The 18,359-nt window shown below is 42.3% G+C and overlaps 1 protein-coding gene across 3 annotated transcripts in view; it reads left to right on the top strand.

Annotated features, from left to right (window-relative positions):
* The first annotated feature begins 205 nt into the window (after window positions 1–205).
* The window catches only part of MYLK (myosin light chain kinase), a 219,619-nt gene continuing 201,465 nt past the window's right edge, over window positions 206–18,359 (top strand). Inside the window, exons 1-2 of one of the 3 annotated variants that reach the window (XM_087731528.1) lie at window positions 518–708; window positions 14,273–14,345. The gene's annotated coding sequence lies outside the window, so the exon portion shown is untranslated. Of the gene's footprint in view, window positions 278–517; window positions 709–14,272; window positions 14,346–18,359 lie in introns of those variants that run through there. The other 2 variants (XM_087731529.1, XM_087731530.1) reach the window with 2 other exon arrangements.

Here is an 18,359-nt window from a genome sequence, read left to right as displayed (position 1 = left end):
TGGTCCGCGGCTGCCGGCCCCCCCTCGCCACCACCGCTCGCCGTGGCGGGCCCGGGGCTCCCCCCGGCCCCGCGGCCGCTGCCTAATAAGGCTCCGAGGCGGCCGCCAGCCCGCGCTGGCGGGGCAGGGAAGGAGTTAAAGGCAGCCGCGCCGACCGCAGTGAGTATCGCCGCCGGGCACCGCTTCCCCCGCGGGCTCCGCGCTTCCCCCGCTGCCGGAGGGCGCGGGGCAGCGGCGCCGGGCCGAGCCGAGCCGGGCCGGGCCGGGCGAGCGGCAGGTGGGCTGCGGCCGGGGGCGCCGGGCCGGGGCTGGGGGAGCTCGGCGGCGGGGTGGCTCCGGCAGCGCTCCCCGTAGCGGCGGGGCTCTGCCTGCCGGCTGCGCCCCGGGACGCGGAGGGAAGCCTGGGGGCGGGCAGGGGTGGGGGGTACCGGGGCATCCTCCGGAGGGGGAGGTGGAGGTGGAGTAGGCGGAGAAGGAGGAGGGAAACCTGCTGCTCCGGAGGGACGCGGTGACCGCGCCGCAGCGGGCCAGCCCAGCGGCGGGGGCTGCGGGCAGATGCCGGGCTTGGAGCATCGGAGCCGCGGGTGTCCTGCGGGCGGCTCCCATCCCCTCCCCTGCCAGAGCCTCCGCGGGGCTCCTGCGGGGCGAAGCGCTCACCTACGGCTCCCCTCCCAGAGCGCATTAACCCGAGAGCGAGCAAACCTGGTAGTAAGTACTTGTCAGCTTTTATGTGTGATTTGTTATAGTTTTATCGTTCTCTGTTGGCAGGTAGCAAAGGATTGCTGAGAACAAGCATTTATAGGCTAGGCTGTAATGATCACCTCTTTGGCTCTCCCTTGGACTTCTGAGCCTTTCAAATATAAGGGTGCATATGTGGAGGCACATGTAGAAATGTTCCTTCGCTGCACATCTACATCTTTCACGTTTCAGACAAAATGTATGTGGGTTATTTTTTTTTTTTAACTTCTGCTGTTCTCAGAGTAATTTGTACCATGTTGCACAACACACTTAGGGTCTCGGAGAAGGATAAATCCTGGTGGCACCACTTAAACATACTGCATAAGGATGGAGGAAGGAGATGAATGCTTAAAATCATTAACTTGGGGCAGGGGGGAGGAGGTGAAATCACTTCTCTGCGTGCTGCCTTCATACTGTGGAGCAATATGCTTTTTGGGATTCTTTGCCATTTAATCCTCTTTCCTATATGTGCACATCTGGACTCTGGCCTGGCACCGCTCCCTGCACTCAGACTGGAAGGGAGTGGCATGGCAGACTAGCAGGGGCTGGAGACCAGGGACGAAAAGACAGAGAATCCTGCCCTTCTCTTACAGTTTAAAAATACTTTTTAGCCTCAGCCTTGTCTTCTGCAGGGTAAATCCATAGGAGTATCTCCCAGAGTCAGGATGCAGAATCAAAAGTGTCTTGAAGCCTAGATTATGCTCTCTACAAAGGGAAAGGCTGCGAGGGTAAGTGCAAATACCTGGTTCCACACACCCTACTTCTGAGGGTTTCCAAGCACTGAACCCTCGGGAGGGTGAGTGTGGAGTTACATGACGTGCAGAAGGTGTGTTCCCCACTAAGAGTCTCAAAAACGATGCCATCTCTTAGTGGAGTGCTGGAAATACCATTTCTGTCAGTGAAGCTGCAAGGGAAGGAGTAATTCCTCTCACATTTTAAATCCCAAACAGAACGACTACCTCCCTCCCCCTACTTCCTGCACACATGTCTTTATTTTTTTTTCCTAATGACTTGCATTATTATTTGCCAAATACGGTATGTGTCTTCCTGTGCAACTTTATATTTGCTGAGATGTTCCTGGAAATAGGCTCTAAGAGTGCATTTTAGGAGCTTTCTGTTTTTAAACCAGCATTATATTTACTAATAACTGTCAGATGGCATGAATAGTTAATTTTCTTCTGGCACATATCCACAGTATTTTCTGGTTTCTCAAATGATACTGTTCTTCTGCAGCTAGTCACTACGTGCGCTGCAGTTTTGTAACAGTGCTCACTAGGACACGTTTCTGTAAGACACCTATGTTTTGCTCATCCTTAGCATTTGCATTCTAACCCTAGAGGACAAGTGTGTTAACTCCAGCAGTAACGGGAGTGACTTTGTTGGTTGTAGTAGGAGAATGTCTGCCACTGGAGGACCAGTCACTAGAAGGACAGGCAGCACGTCCTGTGCTGGTGTGTGATATGTTAATGGCATTTAACCTTTTTAGAGAGATACGAGCAGAAGGAAAAAGCCTGGTTTAATATACATCACAGCTAGGATTTTATATAAATGTGGGAGGCTCACACTAGTTAATGTCACTGACCCAATTTTTATTGGTCTTGCAGGGAAATCTTAAAAGGTCTGCTGCAAAGAAAGTTAGAAATCTGATATTTTGCTGTTGCAAGCATCTCTCCATAGCTTTCGTTGCCTTGCTACGTGGTGCAAAGGAAGATGAAGGAAATAAATCAGTGAGATTCTGGTGGTTTGCTTGTATAGTGCTAAAAGGGAATTTATAAAGTCTGAAATAAGCAGCGATTACGTATTGTCACTGGCTTAAGTTAAATGTAAGAGACGCATGATTTTTCACCAGGTTTTGGTCTGTTTTGTGTTCTCCCTGACTCCTCCTTTAAGATCATTAGGACTTCCTCTGGGTGATGATCCTATTTTTACAGTCAATCAAAATCCATACCAATATCCTTACGCAGGCCAAACACACTGTATTAGAAAGACTATAAACCAACAGCTACAAATTACTTTCAGAGCCCTCCTAAAACAAAATGCAGATGTAAATAGAGTTCAGAACTGCTCCAAATGCTGTGCCTTAGAGTTGTGGATGTCTAAATCCGGAAAGTGTGCTCAGAAGCTCTGTTTGAGAGCCATGTAGGGAGATGGCTGACGTTTTTGGTTAGACTCTGGAGAACTGGGAGCCACGGTCTGTGGTTGTTGGACTCTTCCAGGTAGTTTGGGTTCAGGCCTGAGCATGGGCTGGAAAGGATCCTGGACTGTTTCATCCTGTTTTTGCAGAAAGACTCATCCCCTCTCCTTCATAAACTTATCAAGTTCGTACTAAAACATGCTGCAGTTGTTTCCTTTTGCTGTTTACAGCTGTACTCAATAGTGTTTCCAAACTTCACTCCACGGGTACGAGTTAGGAGGTAACAAAGGTTTTTGGGTTTGTGGTTTTTTTTTTTTTCCCTTCCCTTGGCTGGTTAATACCCTCTTCTGTCTTTGATGCTAAACTATTCATTTTTAACCTCCCATTGGAAGGTAGGATGTCCTTTCTTTCATTGCTCTAGAAACATGTTGCTACACCTGTTGCAGTAGACTTTTGTAAACTTTTTCTGAGCCTGAATGACGACAGTGGCATCCACTGTTCCAGACAGGATCTTAGCAAGCCTTGTACAGCTGCCTTCATCCCCTTCACTGATGGAATTGCTTCCGTGATGTACATTAGGATTACATGTGCTGTTTGGATTTCAGCACTGCATGCAGAGAAGATGCGATTCATCTATAGTGCTGAAAAGGATTCATTAGTGAAGCCAGATGGATCCAGGTAGGATGGACTCTGGACTTTTTTTTAAATTTATCACAGTTTTAAATGTCGTCTATGTTTTCTGTGATTACACTATGGGTTTTGCTAAAATCTGGATCTTTCCCGAGCAATTATGAAGGGTCTGTTGAATGTGCTACAGCAAGGTCTGTCTCTAATAATGTCTTCATTAAGCCTCTCTACAAACAGAAGAGTATACTAATTGCCAGACTAACATGTCATTTGGCTCCATGAACAAGCTACTGAACACTAACTTATGAATGGAAACGTAAAAGGATCATTTGCAACCTGCTACATGAAAGAAATACCAAAGTGAAATGAAAATACATTTGCACCTCTGTTGTTGCTGTTGCTATTAAAGCTGATACAGAATTACAGTTTAATTTGCCTGTGAATCTTGACTAATGTCATAAAATTTTTTTTTCCACTGAAGTTTCAGCAGCTGCTCCCTGTATAAAAGCTAGAAATAACTGGTTCTCCTTTGGTGGGAATGAAAGGAGAATTGAGCTCTATAGAAATGAGGAGATTAGAGCTCCATGAGGCATATACCCATTTAATGCTGCTGGAAACCAAACCCGCTCGAATAATCTTAACTCTCACTTCTGGTGACCAGAAATTCTGCGAGGGGAAAAAAAAAAAAAAATTCCCTTAGTGACTTATTAACAAAGGCTTTTCAGGTTTACTGGGATTTTATCATGTGAGCCTAATCTACCTTTTGTTCATCCAGTTGGCAGGCTTTAAGATTTAAAAGGGTCTGCAGAAACTCCTCCCCCAAACTCCTTATTTAATTAAAGAGACTTGATGCATTATTTACCTTTGAGTCTTCCATTTATGTGGGAACAATGAGTTGGGGTTAACATATTGTAAAATATTTGTGAATGGTGCATTATAAGCAGAGACAGGGAAAAGAAACACCAGCTCTGGCAATACCTTCAAATTTACACTGTCCTATATGGGTTCACTCAGAATGTCTGGAAGTGTGGCCTCTCCTATATAAATACTAAAGTATAGATACAGGAGTGTAACTCTACAACAAATTTCCCTGCCTCTGTAGGTGACTAAAGAGCCTGAATGTGAGTCAGTCTTCAATTGCTTCTACGGGAGCTCTCCAGAGTCATTGGATGTGCAGATCAGGCTTTGCACATACTGATATTTTATATATTTTGCTTTGGTAGTTCAGCAAAGACAGACTGGTAGCTGTAGTTCTCTCACTGGTTCCCCCAGTTTCTTCTCCTCCCCCACTCCATTCATCGCTGTAGCTGTGAGCATCAAGTTGCAGATAAAACGACTTCTGAGAGAGCAATGGGATGCAGCTCTTGCCAAAGGCAATTAAGTGCTTAGGATTACAGTGTGCTTTACAAAGTGTGTTCTTGCTGAATCCCTTTCCTCTTCTGCTTGCTGGCACAAAGCAGCTTCTTGGCACTTACCTTTGTTATAACAAGTCTGAGCATTGCTAAACTTCACTACAGTGTGTCAGCTCGCTAAATAAGTCTAGCAAGCTGCGACGTCTTATGTTTTGAAGACAGTCTTGCTGGTGATTCTTCAGTAAGTCAGCTTGACCTCATCACCTCTGCTGTAATTGGATTAAATTTAGTCACTGGCCAAAACCATGGCCAGCTGATGGCATATTAATTATTCAGACTGAAGTGCTGTTTTGCATGCACAGGATACTTGGTGCCAAAGGCATTTTTGGGGCTTGTGATGCAGCTGATGTGCCACAGGATACAGAATTGTCACTGAGGGACAGTTTCAGTTATTTTCTTCATCAGGAAAGGATTAAAACAGACCATGCATTCTGTTTGAAAGTAGAAGATATAACCAATGGGAGAAGGAAGAGATGCTCTATTTGCGAGTCATGTGCATCACTTGCAGTTTCTTCTTGTGAAGTGTGATAAATTGCTGAGCGTCCACAGGTGGTTTGAAGCTGCAGACCTCCTGGCTGAGGAAAGTGAGTGATGGTATGTCTGTTTTACACACCCGCTGCAGTTTACTTCTAATTGTTGCACAGCAGGTTAAGACCATTGCTCTGAGTTGTCTTTTTACTGCTTCTGTTACTCTTCAGCTGTCTTGTGATCTGGGGTATTTGCAGAGCGACAGGATGATATCCGAACAGAAAGATGTGCCCAAAATGATACCGGAACCGCGTAGTGAAGGATAATCTGACCGCCAAGCCTGTAGAATCATAGAATCGTTAAGGTTGGAAAAGACCCTTAAGATGATCGAGTCCAACCGTTACCTAGCACTGCCAAATCCACCACTAAGCCATGTCCTTGAGCACCACGTCTACCCGTCTTTTAAATAGCTCCAGGGATGGAGACTCAACCACTTCCCTGGGCAGCCTGTTCCACTGCCTGACCACCCTTTCAGTGAAGGATTTTTTCCTAATATCCAACCTAAACCTGCCCTGGCGCAGCTTGAGGCCGTTTCCTCTCGTCCTATCACTTGTTACTAGGGAGAAGAGACTGAGTGTAGTTTCATCCCAAGACCTTTTATATACTGTCTAAAAGAGCGTAATCCAGCTTTCGGTGAGAAACGCTGCTACGTAGCAAAAATCACTATCCTGATTGTTAACCTCAGCAAAATATTAAGGGATTAAGCAAAATATTAAGGGTAATGGGGAGACCATGGACTGAGTTGCAAATACTCTTACAAAGAGGATCAGGATTTGAATGGCTGGAGAGACACAGTGGTATTTGGTTTGGCATAGACACCCTGAGATGTTCCAAATAATGAAAGGATCCCTGGTTTGTGACTTAGCTGTTCTTATCTGCCTGGAAGTATTGCAAGTTTCCTGCTTGATTCTAAGGCCTGCAAGAGTTGTGTTTTGCAGGCAGCATGAGTCAAAGGAACTACAACTACCAGCTCTTAATTCTGACCAGGACATTGTTGCATTTGATTTCAAGGTGATGTTGTTTTCTTAACTGCTATAAACTGATGAATACTCATGGTGCAAAACAATAGACAAACAAGGTGAGACAGGGATGTGAGATTTTCTGTATCTACTAACTGACAGTCATGATTTCATTTACTGTGTAAACATGCAGTGCAAATAATAACAAGGATGCCTGCTTTAATACCCCATTTTAAAATGTACATAGTTGTATAATCATATTTTCTGCAGTGTTAATTGTTATGAAGTTGCTTGTCTCTTAACAGAATAAATATATCATTCCATTAATTCCTTATAATAATGCAAGCAGTTTGTTAAATACCAAAGTAAAGGCTTTTGTCATTCCTATCTTTTATGTCATGTATTTGGAATCAGTGTAATTTGAAAAAAATTTAAAAAAAAAAAAAAAATCACTGACCATCTCTCCTGAGCAAGGATTAACAGTCTGACTGGCTAAAGAAAGAGTGTGAGGGTATGTTCTGTCAGAAGCACTCACAAAGTCTAGGTCAGGGAACCACTGTCTGTAGGGTCTTAAGCTGTTGATTATATCAAAGGGAAAGTTACAAAACAGAAGCAATAAGCTGGCTGTGTTTAAAATACACAGGGGAGAGGTATTTGTCAAAAATGGCCTGCTTTACTCAGGTTATTTACCTTAGATCTTTTATGATCAAAAGCTTTCCTTTCCTTTGGTGGAAGAAGAGGAAGGTATTAAGTCAATGTTTCATGTCTGAAAGTGTTGCTAGCTCTCCCCGTCACTAGTTCAAGTCCAGCCTAGTTTTGGAGGTGAGAAAAATTTTCTGTTTTGTGCAGCGTCAGTTTATTCCGGTGCTGTTGTGGGTTAGCCTGGTGGGATCTGCCTGTACACACGCCACTGCTGTTTAAGGGCTGACATTCTGGGAGTGGTGGCCTCAGGGGGTGTATCTGGGGCAGAGCCTGTGAGACCATCGCAGAGGGAGCCCTGGCTTTGAAATGTAACAGCTGGTGTATGGGTGTCTTACCCCCAACGTAAGAGCAGTGCAATTCCTCTGACCTCAACAGAGTTGCAGCATTCATGGTTTTCAGTAATGTGGGAGCGAAACTGGGCCTATATTCTTTTAACTGGTCTATTTAGCAGCTCTTTTCCATATGCAGTCTCCATGCCAGTGACAGGAGCTTCCTGGAACTGACAGGAGACACAAAAGACCCTCTTCTCTAAATCACTGGACCTTAAGAATATTGAAAGGATGTTACAACAAGCCTCATAATACACCATTGTCAGGCGCTCTCTGAAGATGCCTGCGGTGGTATCATACCTCTAAGCTTTCCAGAGGGGGTGTGATGACCCCACATGGAAGAAAATAGAAGAGTAATGGTTTGGGTGGCTGTGAGGAATTTTATGGTACTCCTTCCCCTGGCTGTAACTTGAAACCAGCTGGAGGTATTTAGTGCTGACTGAACTCCTATCAGTAAGAGGCAAGCAAATATCTGAGCATGTATTGTGCAGTTTTTTTAGGAAGAGATCCTGGCTTGTGTGTCTACACATGTCTGGGTGCATCTTTCTCACAGATGGGGGAGTGGTGAAAGAAGGTTTATTTAATTTTCTTCTTCATTTCCCTTTCTTCTTCCTACTCATTTTCTTGTTCACAGTACAGCAGTTTTTCATGCTGCTGTGAAAATGTCCGTGGTTGTGAGTGGAGTAAACACATTTGAATGGAAGAGGCTGCTGGGTTTTGAAGTCTGAACTTCAGCGTTCCCAGGGGAGCTGTGGAGTTTGCATTCTGCCCTTCCTTCAGCCCTGCTCAGGGATGTGCCCTAGCAGCACGCAGTACTCCTGCGGGAGAGTTTGTGCCAACCTACCTCTGTGTTGCTGGCAAAACAGGCTTGAGTCAGAGAATTAACTTTTTTTTATTATTTTCTTGGCAATCAATACAAACTTCTGATCACTGATTCAGATACTGAGGAACAAGACCACCACAAACAATTATGAAGTTGCTTACATAAATACTTGTTCAGCCCTTTCCCTTGTAGTCTCAGCTTGCTGCACACTCGCTGCAGGTTACAGAATCGCAGCAGTGCTGAGGCAGGCTGTCCCTCGGGGTGTCCCTGCCCCCTTTGCCACGGAGAACCCCACAGAGCATCTCCAGCCCTTAGCAGCCGCCATTTTCTTTCCCTAACACCTTGTATCGCGGCGCTTCTCTGGCTGACAGACGTTTTGGCGCCATGGCCGGGCTCTGGCGTGCGGTGGTTTTCCCTGCTGGGGTCCCCCTCAGCGCCAGAGCTGGCGGGAACCGGCTGGGACCAGCTCAAGGTGGCTCACGGCCTCCTGACGGCCCGCTCCGCTGCCCCGCCGTGCAACCTGTCACTCACACCGGTTACGATGTCGTTATGTGAGAGATGTGAATAAAGGTGTGGCTGTGGGATGGCGGTGAGTATCCATGAGGGAATCCCCTCACGCTGAGGGGCAGGTGAGGAGGCAGGAGCTGTGCTGTGTCCTGCAGACATGGCTGGCCTGAACGCCTGCCAGGCAGGCTCAAAAGCACTTGTTCCATTTTGCCTCAGCCCTGACCTGTGGGACCAAGGCTTTATTGCAACTGATGGGGCATTTTGCTCAAGTTACATGCTTAAATCAACCTGAACATTTATCAATACTGATCAATTAAGCACATCTTATGCAGAGTAAAAGTCCATGTGGCTGTTTAAAAGGCTGGTTTATATGTTTTCTTCCAAATGCTTCTAAACTTAGTCAGCAGAGGTATTGCTCCTTCATTTTGCCTGAAATTGTGCCATTATCTAGTTCATCTCAGATGACTAACAAAATATTTAGTTTTCATTCAATCTATTTTGGTCTTGCATGATATGAAACTTGAAGTTATATTCCTTTTCCAAGGTATTTCCAAGCTATAGCTGTGGAGGTTGAGGTATGAAGACCAAATCGGTAGTCCTGGTTAGCTTGAACAGAAGTAGGGTTCGGTTCCTGACTAGACTGCAGTGACATTGAGAAAATGAGGCTGCAAAAGTTAACGACTTGCATGGCATCTCAACAGCAAGGTCAGAAAGTCATAGATGTTCAAATCGTTTTCCAGGTAAAATGGTGTGGACCTTACTCCTTTCTCCATATGTGTGATCTTGACCTTAGACTTAATGTAAGTGTCCTCTAACTGCAAACTCTTTACCACTTTATCCTTTTTGCTTTGTCTGAGATGGTAAAAGTAAACATAAATGTGTAAATACGTTTTACTACTTGACATTATATTGTTTTGGTTTTTTATTATATTGTATTTTGCTTGACAACTAAGGTAACCTGCTTTGGACTTGGTGTGATTGCTCATCAGTGCATGAACACTGTGCAGGGTCCTCTATGTGTGACAGGTGCCTGTATATTACATTAGCAATATATGGTTATTGATACTGGTGTAGGGAGCTCCAGTTACATAGCCTACTTGTCACCAAATTAAGGAGGAGAAAAACACACGGTGTTTCATGTCTGTTCCAGCCTGTTATGTGTTCTGTGGTGAACGCAATTCACTATATAGCTTTCTAGTGCTAGTTCCTTTCTAGGCAGTTTTATTACAAGCATAGGGTTTTGAGACAGACTGTCAAGAGCAGGCAAAAGAGTTAACTTTGTCAAACCTTGTTAATTTTTGATCTGTGTAGCACAGAATTTTTTTCCCCAAGAACCAAACAAAAATATTTTCTTTTAAAACTGTAAATTGAACCTCAAAACAAAGGATTTATTGTATTGAAGACAAACTTGCTGTAATTGCACTTCTTGTGAGATTTTTTTTTTTCTTCTGTCCAAGCTTGTATTTCACTTACAAGACAGGAAATACAGCTTTGCTGATTAATTTTTTTTTTTTTTGAGATATAATAACTTACTGTCTTCAAAGATGGTGTTCATTTAAAAAATGCTTCTGAAATGAAACTTTGTAATGAACTGAAAATTAAATTAAAATCTTGGTTTACCTGGGTTGCTAAAATAATTACTTATGGATGTGTGTACAGACGTAAAAGGTGCTTTCAGGGGGTGTTAAAACTCTGGCACCTGTAACTGGTCTAAATTGCTTTATTTCTTATTCTTCGCTGTTTGTATCTGTGCCTGTCCCACTCCCACTGCTGCCATGAGATGTAATGAATATGTTTGCTTTCTATCAACTTGCTCCTTTGCTGTGGTTAGAATCCAGATAAAATAACAAAATTAATCCTGAAGCTGCACAGGAGGAAGAATACCAGCCATGTGTGTATCTTATTTTATTGCATTGTTTATGCATAATTATCATTAGATACTAAGAGACAGTAGTCAGCATGTTGGCAGAAAGCAGATCTCTAAAACAATATTCTTGTATTAAACCCTGCAATGAATTCTAGTCTTGTCACAGTAGCAGGAGGTCCTTTTCTGAAGCCCTGATGAATCTTGGTTATTGCTTATCCTCAGGAAGCGGTACGATGCGTGGGAATGCTGAGTTTACCTAAAAAATGAATAACATTAAAACTGCCTCAGCGTTCAAGTTAGCCCAACATTGTGTCCGACAAGTTAACAGAAGATTCTTCAACAGCTGTTTTTGAGATCCACTTCTCTCCCTACCTCTCCAGCTTCCATGGCTCTTGTGTTAAGAATATTAGAGGATATGTACTTGTTTAGTCCTTTAAGTGTATGTTTATGGACCTGTTGTCCAGTAGTTTGTTTAATCCCTTTTTGAACCCGTGGACATACTTTGCCTTCACAGCCTGGTGTGACAGCAAGTTCCAGAAGCTTGTAACCTGCTGGGTAAACAAGTATTTTCTATTTAAATGGGTTTATTGCTAGTTTCAGTGAGTACCGCCGTGTTCTAGTGGTGTAGGATTTGGCAAATAATGGTTCTGCATTTAGCAGCTCATGGGTTTTTTGTTACACCTAATCATATCTACCCTCAGCCGCCTTCTCTCCAAGCTGAGGAGTCCTAGCCTTTTTAATCTCTCCATGTAAAGTATCTGCTCTGTTTCCATTTGGTTGCCCTTTTCTGCACCCCTCTAACATTACAATGTCCTCCTTGGTTTGTGGAGAGCAGATCACAATGCTCAAGTTATGGGAGCGCTCAGGCTGTGTGAAGTGGCAGAAATGCCCTGTCTTGCTCTCTTTCTGATGATGCCCTGTATTTTGCCAGCTTTTTTGATTACTGATGACCCCTGAGCCACTGACTTCAGAGAACTATTAAGGGTGGCTCCAGCTTCTGAGTAGGAACGGTTAGAGCTGGTATTGCCTAGATGAATTACTTGAAATTTATCTATGCTAAAGTCTACCTGCCAACTTTTTTCCCAATCAGTTAGTTTTGTCATTGATGAACATGCTGAGTAACACCAGTCCTAGCACTGATTCCAGGGATTGCGCTGCTGATTCCTCTCCATCTTAAGAAGTGTCTGTTAAGCTCTATCCTTTGCTTGCTTATTCTTTCTAATGTGCTCCCTCTTACTGTGAATGAAGTGTGGTTCCCAGGTTCCCCTACGCAGCCCTTCCTGGAGCTGGGAGTTATGCAGGCAGCATCTGCGACTTCTGCAGTACAGAGGCTCTCTATAATGCTGGCTTAACACCTCGGCTACTGGTCCTTCCAATTCACATTTGAATTTCTTGAGAACTTGTGTGAACATTGTTCTGTCCCAGTGATTTATTAACATCTCAATTCCTTGTTTGGTCTAGTATTTCCTGAATTTACTTCAGATTGATCTGGCTCCTCTGCCAGATTTGCAAGAGAGTGAAATGGATGTGGAAATCTCCCCAAAGATTTCAGCAGTAAAGACTGATGTAAAGAATTCACTGAGCTTCTCTGCTACAGCTTTATCATCCCCATGTGCCCCTCTTACATCTTTGTCATCTCGCAGTTCAGCTGCTTTCCTAGCTGGCTTCCTGTTGTTGATATATTTAAAGAGCTGTTTACTAGCACCATGATCTTTGTTTGCAGGCACTTTTTGGATTGCCTTTTAGCCCTCTTAATTTCCTGCTTACATTTGACTTGCCATGTTTTATGGGCTTCCCTGTCTTTACTTAAGCAATCCATTTTCTAAGAGCTGACCTATGGCCTACAATACTCTCCTAACTCTCCCTGAGGCTTCTTGCTTTTTGAACTGCTCCTTTTTAGTGTCCTCCTTCTTTCTTGCCACATCCTTATATAGTTCCCTTTCTTAAAATTGAATATCTGTACACTGCTTTTGTTTGGTGACCCTTAGTATCAGTGCCATTCTTTGTGTTACCTAACAGGTAGCCTTTATAGCTTTCTCTGTTTTGCATTGTAACCTATACTTAGAAGTCTCTCTTCCACTGGAGAACTGTATATGGATCTAGAATAATGACTGATACTATATTGTCCCTTTCTTTTCCATCTGGGAAACACTGAGTATTTCTGAACGTCCTCATGTGTTGTCGATATACGGCAGCTATTAGTATTGTAATACTCTGTGGAAGCCATCTATTAAAACCGAGAGGCACAAGCTGGGCATGAAGCTGTTCCGGGTGCTAATGGAGCTACATATATTACCTTTTGCATACACACAGTATATGCAGTGATGATTAAAACTTTGCACTTATACATATTCTAGCCCAGGATTTCATATAATTCAAAAGCCCTGCACTTAAAACGTCCAGGAAGAAGATAGCCTTGCTTTTCCAGTTTTGCAGACATGGAAAAAACCTGAAGGAGAATACTCTGTGATTATATGAGAGGTCTGTGGACTTGTTTACAAGAGCTGAAGTGTGCAGTTACAGGAAGACTGTCCTGCCATAAAGCATGCACATGCACTCGAAGGAGCAGTGCAGAAGTTTATTCTCTACAGATGCACTTCGAAGGGCTGCTTTTGCAGATGCAATCCAGCACTGGAACAGATATGCAAGCGAGTTATTGTTGATTAATATTGCTTAGCTAGTCAAAGCTAGTATTAACCAATAACACCTAGATATCTGAATAAACCTAGTACTGTGCTCTCTTTGCACTATATTAGTCAAGTCACATATATTCTTTTTACTAGAAGCATAGGACTGAAGTCTTTAGTTGTTTTTCTAGGCCACGTCTAGTCCCCTGCTGTAGCAGTCACGCTGCATTCTGTAAGTAGAAACACCTAAAATTGCAGAGCTTGTCTGTGTCTGTGCTTTGTTGTTGAAGGTCTTATATTGAAGCCTACTGGACCAGTATCTGGCTGGACCAGAAAGCTGTTGGAAATGTACACGCTGTCTCTGTGTGATGACTTTGCTGATGAGTTGCAGGAGTTCCCCAATATATGAGAAGCTAAATAATGAAGCAGAGTTGTATACTTTAAAAGTTACTGCAAAAAAAAAAAAGAAAGTGAAATTGTCCAGAGCAATTTCTTCATCAAAGCTGACTGGGGTAACATCTGTGGTGAAAACCTGTACTTCATCATTTCCATGTAATATGTGCAAGGGAAATGATGTTAAGTGAAAGAGTTGCGTGTAATAAAGAGGAACTGGACTTCACAATACAGAAGACTTCTTACAGTCCTGTATCTGACTAATCCATTCTCTTGAGTGATTTCTTATCAAATGAAACTTCAGTGGCTGTCAGGATCTTTTGTGATCATCAGCTTCTGGGGAGGTATTTAGCTGTGGAATTGTTCTCAGTGCCAGGCTTCAGAAAGATTTTGCTTGTTATCTAAATATACTTTTCTACTTTACAGTTGGACTGGTAGGTTTATGTAGCTACTCCAGCCAGACTTCACTTGTCTGATATTTAGGTATCAATAATTTCAACAGCATATTAATATATGTATTTTTCTAACTGTAAAATTCATTAATGTGAATTATTTGCAGGATTTCTACTAGAATGCTTTACAAATGGCATGGTCAAATACATAGTTCTTACTACTTTCCTCACTAGGTTTCAAAACACTTTACAAAGAAGTATCAGAGGGAAAGGAGTTTGAAAGGACTTCTCTAAGGCCTGAAAAAAGGTAAGCAAGGTGAATCTTCTGGTTCCATGTCTGAATGCAAAGTTGTCTTATTCTAACTAAAATCAACTTAAGAGTTCAGTGAATAAAACTTGTATTACCTATAGCGTAGGCTTAGACTAGATTTAGCTTAATGTACTGGGGGAAAAAAAATACAAACAGAAAAGTCACTTATAAATGCAAGTGTACCCACGAGAATGTTTAGGTGTTATCAGATATTTAAGTTCTTACCTTTAAACTCCATGCTTCATATGCAGAATTTCTGGAGCTCTTTGAATTTTTTAGCCCAATTCTCTGTGAGTCTCTAATGTAAGATTTTGCACTGACCTTGCATTAATATTAGTTCTGTTGGCACAGCTGGATTAATTAGCTCAAAAATATGTAATTAATATAGTGGCAAGCTAAAATATTAATTTCTTCCACGAGAGACTCAATGTAAAAACAGTTTTCAGAGGTTAACTCTGACTTCTTATTATCCATAGCTATTCCACCCCATTTGCAGACCAAGAAGATTTTTAGATGCTTATAGACTGAACATGAAGCTACTACTAGCTACCTTTGGAAGTTTGTAGCCTGAAAAATAAATAAGATAAAAAATCACCCTTTAAACTTATTACATGGACTCCCTGTACCTTGCCCCTTCCGGATGACAAAGTTATTCACTCTCTTCCATCTTCAAATGAGAGAACCTGAACATGCTTTATAGGAAAGCTGCTCTGCAAAGTTTCCAAGCTTATAGGAGACAGACTTCTGGAAACTAAAAAAAAAAAAAAAAAAAAAAAAAAAGCTTACTAGAAAAATAAAAAGCTTTGAACTCTATACCAAATATTGAATCTCAACTTGTGAAAACAAAACCCGAGTTTAGGTTCATTGTCAGGACTTAATGCTGTTATTTTGAACAGTTCTGGTTAACTTAAATTCAGAACAAGGGCTGGCTGCTCCCTTTTGTAATATGGAGTCACATAGTACAACAATTAACTTTGAGTTGTGTTATGCCAGTTGCTGTGCAAACACTGAGGAAGACCCTGTCACTGCCCCCAAAGAGTTTTGTCCAAGATAATGAACAGCTGCTTACTTCCAGTGCAGTGATTTATATATATATATGTATTTTTTACAGAGAGCTGTACTGAACTGATAAAACTGAATAGTTTGTGATTTGTTTGTTTCTTTAATCTAGGGGGATTCGCTGTGCTTCTGCTTTTCAGAAGTGTGTGTCTTTTCATTGGTCTTATAACATACTCGATAACTTGCGTTGTTAAAACATATCTCCTAGAAAATCACCTGTTTTTTCAATTGAGAAAGAAAGATAGGAGACCAAAATCGCATGCAACATGTTTTTTTCTGATTTGTTACCTTTTCTCATGCTTTAGAAGAAAGGCACTCTCAAATTTAGATTTCTGCAGCTTCAGTCTAGCCCTTGGGTTTTGGTATGTCTTTCTCAGAGATAACTTTAGCATCTGGTACTGCTAGTCTCCCTCTGAAAGTACTTCTGCTCTGTGTGAGAAACCTTGTAACCATCTTAAACTGAACTTTGCACATTTTTTGGCTACAATAAATGTATATGTGTATATTTATATTTTTTTAATATATTTTTCCCAATCTCCAAATCATTGTCATGCCCCATTTAATTCTCCCCAGACTTTTTAAATGCCTTTTTAAGGGTTTATATGGATAACTCTACTGTCAAGGCAGAAGTCTGTGACTCTTTCCTGGGTCCTATGTGAAAGGACTTGCATTTGCTTCAGTGAGGCAGTAGACATTTTCCATTACATGTGTGTGCGTCAAACTGAGAGGCCTTGCTTGCCCTTCGAAGTTCTCTGAAATGGTAAATTTAAACCCAAACACTGGGCGAAAAAATGCTGATGTTGTATGCTTTTTAAAGAAAAAAAGGGGGGAAAAAAAAACCACCAAAGGAGAGGAAGAACTAACTAGGCCCTGGGGATTGATCTTGACTGTGCCTTATTACCACAGCTTTATCCTTTCCAGTTCTTAAAGATGCTGTTGGTTATTGAACTCTGATGACCTGATTAATGCATTGGAGGGATGCCTATAGATTGTGGTATTGATATTGTTTCCAGATGGTTTCCTGGCAGGCAGATTGGCAACCAGATGTCATCTTTGTGGTGATGAGGGGGAATAGTGTGGATTTTTTTTTTAATGGAGCTTGTCTCAGCAAATAAATACCAGTCATTGGGTCAGTCACTCTGAAAAACAGTAGCCTTGTGGTAAGCTGAATTCTGTAGATTTATTGGAGTCTATAGAGTAATATAGTAAAAGGATATGATATCTATATTGCTTGCAGAGACTTAAAAGCCCTGTAATACCTGTTCTTCCTTCAGTCAGCTGTCTTTTGAAGCTGGATGTATCCTGTGCATGTGGAATCTATGGGATAATCCCACACATGTTTCTTGGGGCAAATACTGGATTTCACAGGACTTAATTCAGAGACTTGAGTTCAGTCAATGCAGCAGGCAGCAGCTGTTAGAAATTCTTGAGACACCACTGTTTAGAAATTGTCTTCCTGTATTTAGTGCTTCACCCAGGTAGCACAAATCAGTCTCAACATAGATGTGAAAGGGTTAAACTGAATTGCTGGCAGTATCCAGTGAGTCAGAATAAATGACTGAACTGTCCCTTCTAACCTTCCTCCTTGTCCCTTTGTGACAACAGTGTAGTGTCCTATCCACTTTTCTGTGCCACCACAAAATAGCTTCTTTTTAGTGACACACTGTTTTGTTTTCACGATGGCCACATGTACAGCTGGTTCCATTTAACCCATGAGACTGAAATGGTTTGTGAAGTGGCTTCTTACTTTTATTGTTAAAGCAAAGATTAACCTCTAATCTCCTTTTCCTTACAAGGGGATTTCTTCCATATATCAATATATAAAGTGAAGACTTGTTGGGCAGAAGAATCAGCTGGGAGATTGGGAGTGTCACAGTGCAGTTCCTCCCTTGGATCTGAGTTCTTTCACTCCTAGAAAAATGTTTCATTTCTCTGAAGGGAAAGGAGCTGGATTCAGTGGGAAGTCCCTATCCTAATAAACTGAAAATTAGCTTACTTTCTTGGCGGGATTTGCAAGCTGTGCTGTTTCACCATCACTAACTCATTTTAAAACCAGTTCAGCTGTGTCTAGATGAGCTGTTCTCTGTGCAAACAGTAGTGTACATACATTTTGTGCATCGTAACTTATAAGGAATGAGATGGAAAATTCCCTGGATTTTTTTTTTTCCACCTTCATTGCATTACTGTTTCACACTACATCCACATAAATGCATTATTCAACCTATGGACATGCTAGGGCACAATTTTCTTCCTTTCTTATCTGTTGATCTCTTTTAATGTCAGAAGATATCAAGGTGGAATGAGATGATTTGTTTTGCTGACCTCAGGACCCCACATGCCCCTGGTGGCTTGCACAGAAAGTGCTTTATTGGAAGGTGGATGCTGTAGCTCTGAACTGTTATTGCACATGTTTTAACATATAACCTAGAGAGACCATTGTACTGTTGGACTTTTAGCACTAGAAGAGAGGCAGATAATAAACTGCTATAGGAATAAAAGCCTTGGCCAGAGTTTCAAACTTTAATAACAGTTTTTGTTGCGAGGAAGCTCTGAAATTGCAGTGGTTCTGAGCCAGGCCATGCTATAAATCTGAGACGTTAGAGACAACTTGCTAGTAATGTTCTCTGAGATTCCTTACAGAAAATGTGGTTCTTATTGCAAGATGCCTCCTCATTCCAAGAGGACTGGCAGCTGGTTCTACTACTGCTTGCGCCAACAAGGCTGTAACTCTGTTTTTCTCTTAATCATCGAATTAATTTTCTTCTAGACCGTGAAATAGAGGCTTTCATTTAGACACAGGTTTAGTGGTGGGTTTAAACTTGCTACAGCCTTTAGGTTGGTAGCATGCAGCGTAGCAGGGAGAGGCTCATGGTTTTGGCACAGCTCCACTTATCTACTTCACTTAAATTCAGTTTGTGACCTGTCCTTCATCAGCTTCACTACTGAGTCCTA

This window comes from Nipponia nippon, unplaced genomic scaffold, assembly GCF_047370975.1.
Source record: "Nipponia nippon isolate SJK-2023a ecotype South Korea unplaced genomic scaffold, ASM4737097v1 scaffold_5, whole genome shotgun sequence".
NCBI lineage: Eukaryota > Metazoa > Chordata > Aves > Pelecaniformes > Threskiornithidae > Nipponia > Nipponia nippon.
Note: the sequence above shows the minus strand (reverse complement) of the source record. Positions and strands in the feature narration are given on the sequence as shown.